Source organism: Stenella coeruleoalba, assembly GCF_951394435.1.
Source record: "Stenella coeruleoalba genome assembly, chromosome: 6".
Lineage (NCBI taxonomy): Eukaryota > Metazoa > Chordata > Mammalia > Artiodactyla > Delphinidae > Stenella > Stenella coeruleoalba.
Genome location: NC_137151.1, coordinates 2,552,181 through 2,564,442, shown reverse-complemented (window position 1 = coordinate 2,564,442; position 12,262 = coordinate 2,552,181). Strand labels below are relative to the sequence as shown.

The window sequence follows — 12,262 nt, the reverse complement described above, 5'->3', positions numbered from 1 at the left end:
CCGAGTGTTTTTTATCCTTTTCTTTGAAAACGTTTTTTTGCATATAAGAACAAAGTGATCATCATTTTTATGGGCTAAGAAGCCTCAAGGTTAGTGGGTGTGGACAATTAAGATTTGATGAAAATTTATATGCTCTGACCCATTTTTGCCACTTACCTGAATTTATTCCCCCAAACCCCTAAAATTTCAGTAGAAGGCAAGAGCTATGTGGCCAATAATATTTAGTTTAAAAAAATGGAAACAACTAACCCTTAAAAATGAAAACTATATGCAACATGGAGAATGCGTCTGATATAATATTGAACGAAATAAAACCATATGCAAACTATCTGCATGATAACAACAACCATGGAAAAATATGCATGCAAATAGCCTCATTTAAGTGGCCTCTTCCTGGAAGGGAATATGGAAAACTGAAAATAGTGGTGTGTAAGAGAGGTAAAACTGCAGGAGGTTCTTCTAATGAAAAACCCTAAACTAAACAAATCAAGAGATAAAGTGTAGGGAGCTGGAGAGGGTGGAAGCAGGGGCCTCAGAGTGAAAGAGCTAGCTCGCTATGTGCTATCTGATGGACTGGCCTGTGCGAGACTTGCAAAAGACCACGCCCTGCCACACATACATACACCCTGCATTTCCCAGCATTAGTCACTGGCCTATAACTCGTCGTGTTTGTCATGGCTATCTATGTTTTAATTCTATTTTTCTTAACATTTTTCTCTGATTTGACTTTGAATCTAATCATTCTTTCTATAATAGTAATATTTTGCTAGTTATATTTTTTCTTATATTTAAATTTTATTTTATTTTTTTATACAACAGGTTCTTATTAGTTATCAATTTTATACATATTAGTGTATATGTGTCAATCCCAATCTCCCAATTCATCACACCACCTCCACCCCACCACCACTTTCCCCCCTTGGTGTCCATACATTTGTTCTCTACATCTGTGTCTCTATTTCTGCCCTGAAAACCAGTTCATCTGTACCATTTTTCTAGATTCCACATATATGCATTAATATATGATATTTGTTTTTCTCTTTCTGACTTACTTCACTCTGTATGACAGTCTCTAGGTCCATCCACGTCTCTACAAATGACCCAATTTCGTTCCTTTTTATGGTCGAGTAATATTCCATTGTATATATGTGCCACATCTTCTTTATCCATTCATCTGTTGATGGGCATTTAGGTTGCTTCCACGTCCTGGCTATTGTAAATAGTGCTGCAATGAACATTGGGGTGCATGTGTCTTTTTGAATTATGGTTTTCTCTGGGTATATGCCCAGTAGTGGGATTGCTGGGCTAGTTATAGTTTCTTAATGCATATAAAAATTAATACTGGGACTTCCCTGGTGGCACAATGGTTAAGAATCCGCCTGCCAGTGCTGGGGACACAGGTTTGAGTCCTTGTCCGGGAAGATCCCACATGCTGTGGAGCAACTAAGCCTGCACACCGCAACTGCTGAGCCTACGCTCTAGAGCCCACGAGCCACAACTACTGAGCCCATACGCCACAACTACTGAAGACCGCATGTCCGGAGCCCATGCTCCACAACAAGAGAAGCCGCAGCAGTAAGCAGCCTGCGCACCGCAACAAAGAGTAGCCCCCGCTCGCCACAACTAGAGAAAGCCTGCGAGCAGCAACGAAGACCCAACACAGCCAAAAATAAATAAATTAATTAAAAAAAATTAATACCAAACTATTAACATAACATACTTTTCATCAAAGTCTCCGTAATCAACTCATCACCTCCAGGATCACACACATCACAGGCCAGGGAACACAGGAGAGTAGAGGAACTACATTTTTGCTTGGAACATTGGTTCTGTTTAATAAACTAAGTTTAGATAGGCCTCTAATCAGCAGAGGTACTTCGGGGACACAACCTCTTTGTGGCTTTGCCTCTGAGCCCTGTGCTGGGTCAGCAAGGCTGCAAATGGCCAGGAGCTGCACTGAGCAAGTGCTGGGCCTCCAGCTCTGGCAGGGCTCTAAGCAGAAGACACCAGCCAGAAAACCAAGGGGTTAGAGATGATAGGCTAGCAAGAATTTATCCACAAGAATGAAAAAGATTGTTTCTTTCCTTATAAAGACTCTTACCCCAAATTAAGTGTTAAGATAAATATTCTTTGGAATTAACCTCCTGGATCAAAACACCAACTCTGGGGGAACTCTTAGAAGCAGATAGCACAGATGCTAGGTGACAGTCTCAGCATCCAAATTTGGCTGCAGCTGCCCCAGCATCCTGCGCACATCTACTTTATATCTAGAAAAAGTAAGAGACTACTACTAAAAGTGGGGATACTAGTCCTGTCATATTTCTACATTATCTGGTCCCTCTTTTTTCCTCTATAAAGTTGGTGGATATAGGGAAAGCCAGGGATATGTTAGCCTGGAGAACACATCATTATAAAAGGACTCTGCTCTAATCAAATGTCATTCAGTACATTTTACTTATTACTTTTACCTTTTTTGTTTGTTTGCATTAGCACACACTGTTTCATTGACAACCTTTTTTTTTGTTTGTTTTTCAGTGATGTTAAAAAACATCATAGGATGAGGAAGACGGGGATATGGTAAAGCTAGCTAACATTGTAGAAATAGTGAGCACAAGCTCCTGACCTGTCCACAACAGCTGCAGCAGCTGGTTCCACAACACAGTAGAGGGTGTCTGTGGGGATGACGCACCTCACACACAGGTCTGAGAGTCCCAGCAGGCAAAGCTCTATCTTATTGCTACTGAGATCTGTGGAAGTGGATTTTTAACACTTCCTTTTGTGGTTTTGGCCAGTGCTGAAAAACTCTCACTACCAGAAACTTTTCATATTGGGCTTTGTACCTGGTCCTATTTTCCATCTTAGCTTGAGGTTGAGTGTCCAGTGTTCCTCAAGTTGAGGTAAGAAGTTGGAGGCCTAGACGACATACTGTCAGTCTGTAAGGGAGTGTCCATGGGAGAGCATGACACCTGGATTCTCACACCTGCTCTCTTGCCCAGGTGGACTGCCCAGGGGAGCAGTTTCATCAGTTACCACCATGCTTATGTGGGTCACAGTGCCTTTGCAGAACCATGAATATCATGTCTTCCAACAAAGGAGCGCAACATGGCTTAGTAAGGGAGGCTCCCAGTGGAAATATAACAGATGGATCACCATGTTGGCTCATGTGGCCCCCACAGCTGAATGAGGACTCCCCCAAGCCTTTTCACGTATGCCACTCTTGATCCACATACCTCCACTGTATTCTGCACTTCTTTTCTCTCCTTAGTTGTTTGTGTTTTACAGGAAAAAGAGCACATGATCATGTAAAGAAATGGTACCTGGTAAAACTATACAAATACTTAAAAACACACACACAAAAGTGTGTGCAGGGCTTCCCTGGTGGCGCAGTGGTTGAGAGTCCTCCTGCCGATGCAGGGGACACGGGTTCGTGTCCCGGTCCGGGAGGATCCCACATGCCGCGGAACAGCTGGGCCTGTGAGCCATGGCCGCTGGGCCTGTGCGTCCGGAGCCTGTGCTCCGCAGCGGGAGAGGCCGCAATGGTGAGAGGCCCGCGTACCACAAAAAAAAAAAAAGTAGTGTGTGTAACCCTCTTTTTTAAACAACTGGAACATTCTATGCTCATTGTTTTATATGTGAAATGTGACCTTTGCACTAACCAGGATGAGTTAGGTTTTCTTTGTGCACCCAAGGGACTTGAAGGCAGGATCCCAGACGTGGGTTGTGAATGGTGGCTTGTGAGTGCTCAGAGAGCAGTGATGGCGACAAGGGCCCAGCTTTATTCAGAAGCACACAGGCCTGGCGTCTGTTTGCCTTTTTGACTGAGACATTAGGTAGATCAGGAGTATGCTGTAGACCAGTGTTTTCCTCATGTAGGATGTTGCTTTAGTTTCTTGTTGCTGCTGTAACAAATTACCACAAACTTAGTGGTTAAAAACAACACAAATTATCTTATAGTTCTGTAGGTCAGGAGTGCGACATTGATCTCACTAGGCTAAATCAAGGTGTTAGCAGGGCTGTATTCCCTTCTGGAGGCTCCAGAGGGCCATTTCCTTGCCTTTTCTGGCTTTGAGGCCCATTTCTCCATTTCTGCATCTTCAAAGCCAGCAGCACTGAATCTGCAGATCTCTCTTTCTGACCTTGCTTCCATCCTCACATCTCCTTCTCTGACTCTGACCATCTGACTCCTTCTAACACATTTGAGGACCTTTGTGATTCCATTGGGCCCACCTAGATAATTTCCTCTTTGCTGTATAAACTAACATATTCACAGGTTCCAGGGTTCAGATAGGGACATCTTAGGGGGGTCATTAATTTGCTTGCCAGAGATGTCAATTGCTATCACATGAAAAAGAGGAATGAGGTTTTCTGTTAAAAAGTTGTATTTTCAAATAAACACAGGAGCCTTTGATATGCTAAGGTACACTGCATCTTTCCAAAAGAGTGCTCCAAAGTGATAAGGTCTTGTGTCACACCAACACCTGCCCTCCACACCTGCCTGAAACCCAGGAGGCCACCTGCATGCCACAGGCAAGGGCTTCCTGGCCAGGAGACCCGTGAGACGCAGCCCTGGGGCAGCTTTTCCCACCATATTGCCAAACCGACTCCCTGAAAGAGACTTCAGGTAACCGGGGAGTGGTTGTAAGGACAGCAGGCCCATCAACCCAGGGGCCCGGCGGGGCAGGGCCCCGTTGAGGGGGCGGGGTCTGCGGGGCGGGGCCTGCGGGGCCCCCCCACAAGTTGGGCTAGGGAGAGCAGATGGGGCATGTAGTCTGCGCTCTCAGGGTCAGTGGTGAGGCTCCGTGGGTTGGCCTGGTCGCTGGCCCCTGGCCCCGGTCGCCCCTGCCCCTTGCTACCATAGCGTACATGGTCCAGGCCCGCCTGGTGCCTGCCCTGCAGCCCTTGCCCTCCTGCACCCACAGGAGCCCCTCTCCCAGTTCTCCGCCTACATTCCCGGTAGCCCTCATCAGTCTCTTCTCTGTGTTGCTCCTCTGCCAGCCCGGTAAAAAGTTTATTTCGTATCAATTCCAGGGGCTTCCAAAGGTTATTTTCCATTCTCCACAGTAATAAAGGGTTTTCGGATCTCAGTCCATTACCTTCCTCACCTTCCCCCCAACACACACACACACACACACACACACACACACACACACACACACACACACACTGTAAATCAAAAGTTCCTGAGAACAATTCTTCCCCTTAACTGGAGAAGTGCCTTAATGTCTTTTTTCAGGCTGGTCACATCCCAATAACTTGATTTCACAGTTCGCAGAGTGTGTCCAGCAGTTTGGGAAGCACATAAGTCCTGGGCCATGTGCTCACCACTTGGCTGCGCTGACATGTCTGCGCCGAGTGCTGTTCAGAAGAGGGCGTGTCCTGCGCTTCTAGCACAGCCAGGCTTCCATCAGGGCCAGGCTCTGTCGCTCCCTCCATGTGTATATCTGTTATCATGTTTTGTTCTTGCAGCTCTTGTGGTGAGGAAATTTCCTCCCCCATTTTTCAGATTAAGAAATCGAGTCTCAGGTGTATAAAGTGCCTTACTCAAGATCATGAAGTTACTTGGTGATGAAGCCAAATGGCCCAGAAATGCCAGCATCCTCTGTACTGAGTGCCCTATGGGATTAGGAGGATAGGGTCCAGAGCAGCACTACCCAACTAAAAACAGAATTCAACCCACGTTTTTATATATTCTAGTATCCACATTAAAAAAAAGCAAAAAGAAAGACCTGGGATTGCTTTTAGTAATATATTTTATGTAACCCAATGTATCAAAAATATCATTTAAACATGTAATCAACATAAACACTAATTATACAGTTTACTTATTTTTAGTACTAAGTCTTCAAAATTTGGTGAGAATTTTACACTTACAGCACATCTCAATGCCCCATGTGGGTGGTGGCTGCCACCCTGGATGCCATGGCTCCAGAGCCACACTTTCTGGGCTTGCTCTTGATTGTGTGTTGTCAGGCACGTTATTAACATCTCAATGTCTCCAATCTTCTTATCTAGAAAATGGAGGCAAAGTACCAATTTCATAGGGTTGTGGTGAAGATAAAATGGGAGAACCGATGCAAGGAAGTAAGGCCCACGAATGACCCATTAGAGCTTTACAATTTTTAAGGCTATTTGCGTGATTGTTGGATTCACGAAGATTTTGGAGTCAGATCGACTTAGGTTCAACCACCACTCAATGGCTCCCCCAGTTGCCTGTTTTTAAGCTGGTCACTTCCTCAAGCCTGACTCCTCATCTACAGCCTCTAAACCTTGGGCAGTGAGCAGCTGGTCTTATCTCCTACCTCTCCCAGTCTCCTCCCTGGTTCTCTTAGACTTTCAGTTAAGTCAGCCCCTGAACATGTCCTGACTCAGAATCATGGACTTGCCACATTAGAAATGATGTTTGTTCTGCACTAACTCACAGAGGATTGCCTTCTGATGGAAGGGAGCCACTGGGAAGAGGAGCAGACATTGCTTAGCAAGGAGATGCATGTTAAAATGATCTAGAGAGGTTTAAAAAACACCCACAGGAAGGGGCACTTCAGACCAGTTAATCAGGACCTCTGGGAGTGGGACCAGTGCCGCACACGGGACGCCAACCTGTGTGACCATTCTCAGAAAGGCATGGAACATATTTTTACTTAGAAAGTGCTAGATGATGACTAGTCAGGATACTTTGTCTCCTTATCTCTGTTCTCATGGCTTCCGAAGTTCTGACAATGTGGCCCACTGCCAGAACACCAGGTGAGAATTGAGAGGTTTGGGATTTCTAATACCCTGTCTGGTATTTTCATCATAAGTGTCTTTGCTGTAGATATCTTTGCCACAAACATTTCTGCCAAATAACAAATAAAGCAATTTCACCTTAAAAGTAGCAGTAAATAAAATGTGTGTAGATCCATGGCAATACTGCACAAATAACTGATTTTATTCTGTGGGTTGTACCTTAGCACTTGTCTTCCAAGTCTTTTGTTCATAGCGTTTTATACATATATTTTTTCAATTTGTTGTCTTCTCATTTGTCATCATACTTTTTCTTTATCACTAAAATGTCTTCCTTCCTTAAGAGAGGCATCAGTTTCCAAACACTAGAATGCATGTTTATGCATCCTGAGCTCTGTGTTGCATCATGAAATCTTCTACAGTGTTTGTTCTTTGCATATTGTCACATGTCCATTGATAGACATTCCAAAGTTCTATGGGGAATGTGGGTTCAACCCTGTACCTTCAAGATCCTTGGCCTCTTTCTCCTCCAGTGTAGTGTGTTTCAAAATAAACCAACTCTTGGGGCAGATCATTGTCATCTTTCAGCTTGATAAAGCCACTTATAACGTCATTAACTGGAAGAAATGCTAATGGATTTCAACCCGTTGAAACTAAACTATCAACCAGTTATTTTACCTTTCATGGCAAAATTGCCTTATGGTCAATTAGTTATGAGGCAGAAATGTTTGCCACAAAATGCTTTGTGTGAAAGTACCTAGAACCCTCTAATACAGTTCTGGTCAGAATGGTTAGAATTTGCCTACTTTTTTCAGATTAAAAAACTGAAGTCCAGCTAAATTTAGTAACTTACCTAAAAGAAAACTTAAGTTTACATTAGTGTGATTTTATTACAAATCATTAAATTACAAATATACAGATATTACAACTCATTAAATAAAATCATTCTATTGATTTTATTTGTAATGCCCAAGCTAGACCCTCCATCCTCCTGGAAGCTTCTTGTTATATAGGGTGAAGTGGTTCTCAAGTCCATGGTGTTCACCTAATGGCCTGTATCATAAGAAGGCCTGACATTTTTGTAGCACTTCACAATTTACAAAGTAAATCTTCCACAGGCTTTTTCCAACTGCAGATCTTATTAAGTCCAGTCATAGGAATATGAAGTGTGCTGTCAATGTAACCAGCAAGGCCATCTGAAAGCCTTGGGTGAACTGTTGTTCAGGAAGCTTGTTGAGCTTTGACACCCACTGGCCTGTTCACCTCCTCACCTCAGTTTCCTCATCTGTAAAATGAGGGCTATAATGATTATTATTGGGGAAGTAAATTCCTACCAAAACAGAGTGCTCTCTGCAAAACAGAGAAGAAAGCAAGCAGTTTTACTAGTGAACAAGCATATCAGAGTACAGTGCATTGCAGGTTATCTGTGAAGAGAGATAACAAAGGCAGTTATACCACTCACTTATACGCCAAACTGCCACAGCTGTTCTATGACACCCTATTTTTAACCACGACATACATAAACTCTCATGGTTAACACACCTCACCTTCCCATAGAGGACTTGACTAAACTCACTTGGAAGTCAAGGAACAACTTGGTCTAGTTAATCGCCTTTATCCAAGGGGATAATAAATTTCTGTTACAATCTTCCCTGCTAGCAGATGGTTACAGCTCCAAGAAAGTCACTTAGGTTAAACTCCACAGTGACAGGAGAGTGAGGTGTCACCTTCTCAGGTGTTTACATTTCAAAAGGGAGGAACCCCAGTCAACTGCAAAATATTTCTGGGTTATCAAACTGGCAAATGGCTTATCTTTACAAAAATTTATACACATATCAAAAGATTAGAGAAAATATTCACAGTCACTAAGTTTCTCACAGAAATGATCTAGGAAAGGTGGGGGAAAGGTCTCCTTCCCTCTTAACAACAGGAATAATTCATTTAAAAATGTATCATTACAATAATAAATAAGATAATATGTGTGAAGCATCTAGCCCATAGAAAAAGCTCCATAACAAAAAAAATATTCAGAAAGCATGTTCTGAAATAATTTTCCTTGTATTTATGTTCATTATACAGAATTTTTTGGATGTTGAGGAAAACCACAGTCTGATTGCACAGGCCCTCAACCTGGAATATTTGGGACAGAAACACTAGCCTTTTTAATCCTTTGAACGTCTCTTTCTTTGTTTAGTGAGTGACTGGTGAGTCTGGGTCAGGAAGGAGGTGTGGCAGGGAGGGGGAGACAAACCCTGCAGTCCCCATCAGGCACATGACCCAGGAGGCCTGGTGCAGGCGGTGGCCACATTTTCCCTCCACTTCTGGCCATCCCCTGCCTGCTGAGCTCCAATACCTCTGCATCCTGTCCTGTGGAGACGTCAGCCCTGGACAGGGGAGGAGAGAGGGAAAGAGAGAGGAGGGGGAGGTTGGGAACTGGTTGTGACTAATGTGCCAAGGGTATCCTGTGTCTAGGATTTTTCTCATCTTGTTTAATCTTCCTAGAAACTCTGAGAGGTGAATATCATCACCCATGGGTAGATAAGATGAAACATGAGCCATTCAAGGACCAGTCAGGATTCCACAACTAAGAAGGAACCAACTACCTTGACCCGAGAGGCAGACTCTCCCTCCATACCTAGGGGCTTCCCTGAGAACTGACCTGAGGCCTTGGGTCTCAGATGAAGATCTTAACATTACTTCAGACTCTTCTAGGAATTTTGCTAAACACTCCAGTTTAGTAAATACCCATTTTGGACATACAGAGCATGTTCCATCTTCAGATTGTTGATGAAAATTCAATTAACTATTAAGTTAAGAAGAAAAAAGAGAATTTTATTTGAGCCAAACTAAGGATTATAACATGGGAAGCAGATCCTCAGAAAGCTCTGCCTGTTAGAAGTTGAAGGCATAGTCATACACATTTTTGAGACAAAGGATGATATATCAAAATGGCATACTGATATTTTACATAAAGGTCACCAAGGATACATAGTGCAGGTAAACACATACAAAGTGAGCAGAAAGTCATCATGACCCTTTACAGAGCTGGGAAAGGACACCATCCTTTTTTTTTTTTAAGAGGGTATTAAATCATTTTTTGATTTCACATGATAATGGATGATACACAAGCTTCATTCCCATCTATAAGTTTATCTGGTACCATAATTCAATTTAGATATATTGCATAGGAGTCCCAACAATCATATTAATAACCTAAAAACGCCATGACTTTGCTTGGGTGACCATTTTAACGGTGAACTCCAGGTCACAACACAGTAACTGTCAGTTCAACTACACCAGGGTTTTTGAAAACAATGGTTTCTCCACCCAAGTACGTTGTAAATAAACTTCGAATGGAACCTGGCATCACCCTGAAGGAATTCTAACTTCACACTCTTGAAGTAGTTTACCAAAATGGCTTCAGAGTAGACTAACTTTACACAGCACGTTTAAAAAAAAGACATTTATTCAGCATCATGATCAGACTATTACATTTAGCAATCAACAGCATGGATGCAAAAAAAAAAAAAAAAAACCCTACACTAAAACCCTTTGTTGGAATTCTTTACACTTTCCACAGAACAGAAACTAAAATAACCTGTTATACGATTAGTCACAAATACAGTCCTTGAGGTTTTTTTACCCATACACATGAATATTGTCTAAAACATGTCTTCTTTGTATCAGCTAGGCCCTGACACCACTGTGATTGGCTGAGTTCACAAATCTGCTGCAACCTGTGGCTTCCTGTCACTTCTCTGGCTCTCCTCTCCTACTAAGCTTTGTTTCCTGACAGTAATTAAAATCTTCTGCCACTCCCATAGCTGCTGCTGCTGCTGGAACTGCAATAGCCACCTTGGTTTTGTGGTTTGGCAAACTATTGGCCTCCACCACCATAGGGGCCAGAACGTCTGCCTCCAAAGTTTCCTGCTTTCATGGGTCCAAAATTTGAAGATTGATTGTTGTAATTGCCAAAATCATTGTAGCTTCTGCCACCTCCAAAAGTGTTTCCATCATCACCACCAAAGCCGCCTCTGCCTCCTCCGTTGTTATAGCTATCATAGCTTCTGCTCCTTCCATAGCCACTGCCCTGGTTTCCATAACCCTGTCCACAACTTCCATAGCCTCTGTTTCCTCCACAGTAACCAGGGCCACCTCCTCTATAACCACCATCATTACCAAATCCATTATATCCATCCCCACTGCCACCATATCCACCACCATCACAGCTGCCACCAAAGCCACCTTGACCACCGAAGTCTCCTTCACAACCAAAGTTGTCATTCCCACCAAAATCACCTCAGTGACCACCACCAAAATTCCCAGAACTACTTTGACCTTTTTGGCTGGATGAAGCACTAGCCATCTCTAGATTTGAAAGGGCTTTCCTTACTTCACAGTCATGGCCATTCACTGTGTGGTATTTCTGAATGACAATCTTGTTTATAGAGTCATGGTCATCAAAAGTTACGAAAGCAAATCCTCTCTTTTTGCCACTGCCTTGGTCTGTCATGATTTCAATCACTTCAAATTTTCCCAAATGTTCAAAATAATCTCTTAGGTGATGTTCTTCAGTGTCTTCTTTAATGCCACAAGCAAAAATCTTTTTCACTGTTAAGTGTGCACCAGGTCTTTGAGAGTCTTCTCTTGAGACAGCCCTCTTTGGTTCCACACATCTTCCATCCACCTTGTGTGGCCTTGCATTCATGGCTGCGTCTATCTCTTTCACAATGGCATATGTGACAAACCCAAAGCCTCTGGAGTGCTTGGTGTTTGGATCCCTCATTACCACACAGTCTATGAGCATTCCCCTTTGCTCAAAATGGCTCCTCAGACTCTCATTGGTTGTTCCAAAGCTCAAATCTCTGATGAAGAGCTTCCACAGCTGTTGGGACTCTTTGGGAGACTTTGACTTAGACATGACAACAGTAGAGCGGGGAGACTTTAATGATGCTTACTTGGTGGCGTCCACGGGCAGAAAGCAGAACACTATTCCTTTAAGAAATAACATTTCTAGCATCAGAAGAAAAAAGAAAAAAAATGATCTTTACAGTTGAACAGGCACTCCCATCTTTGAGGAACTCTAGTTAATGTGTAAGGCAGACACACACTGCACATTAGGGGAGGAGGGAGGAGGCCCAAAGAAACACAGAGGGAGAATTTTATGTTTTAATTTTTTCTTGTCCTGCCTTAAAATATAAATTTTATTTCATCATCTTCCCCCTTTTTGTCATTAATCTTTCAATAGAAAGCATTAGGTGATCAAATATTTTGTCCCCCAATGCCAGGGTAGTTGTTTACCTGACCTGGATCCATCATGTCCCTCGATGCCAGGTCTTAAAAGTCCCAGTTCTTTCTTTCCTTTTAGGGGGTTAGTCTAGTAGAATGCTTGGCAAGGACTGAAAGTCAATTCTAGGTTGTCCAATAGGACTTATGCCAATTTTATCCCATATGTGCATTGTGCATGCCCATTATTTTATATAGAACTATAGATATGATCAATAGTTTCAAGTCATTTAGACATTATTATTTTAGTTGGAGT

General features: G+C 42.9%; 1 pseudogene across 1 annotated transcript; it reads right to left on the bottom strand.

Annotated features, from left to right (window-relative positions):
• Positions 1-10,519: 10,519 nt before the first annotated feature.
• LOC307188013 (heterogeneous nuclear ribonucleoprotein A1-like) lies at positions 10,520-11,641 on the bottom strand (annotated as a pseudogene). Its single transcript has one exon. The product of its transcript is annotated as a heterogeneous nuclear ribonucleoprotein A1-like (transcript).
• Positions 11,642-12,262: the final 621 nt, after the last annotated feature.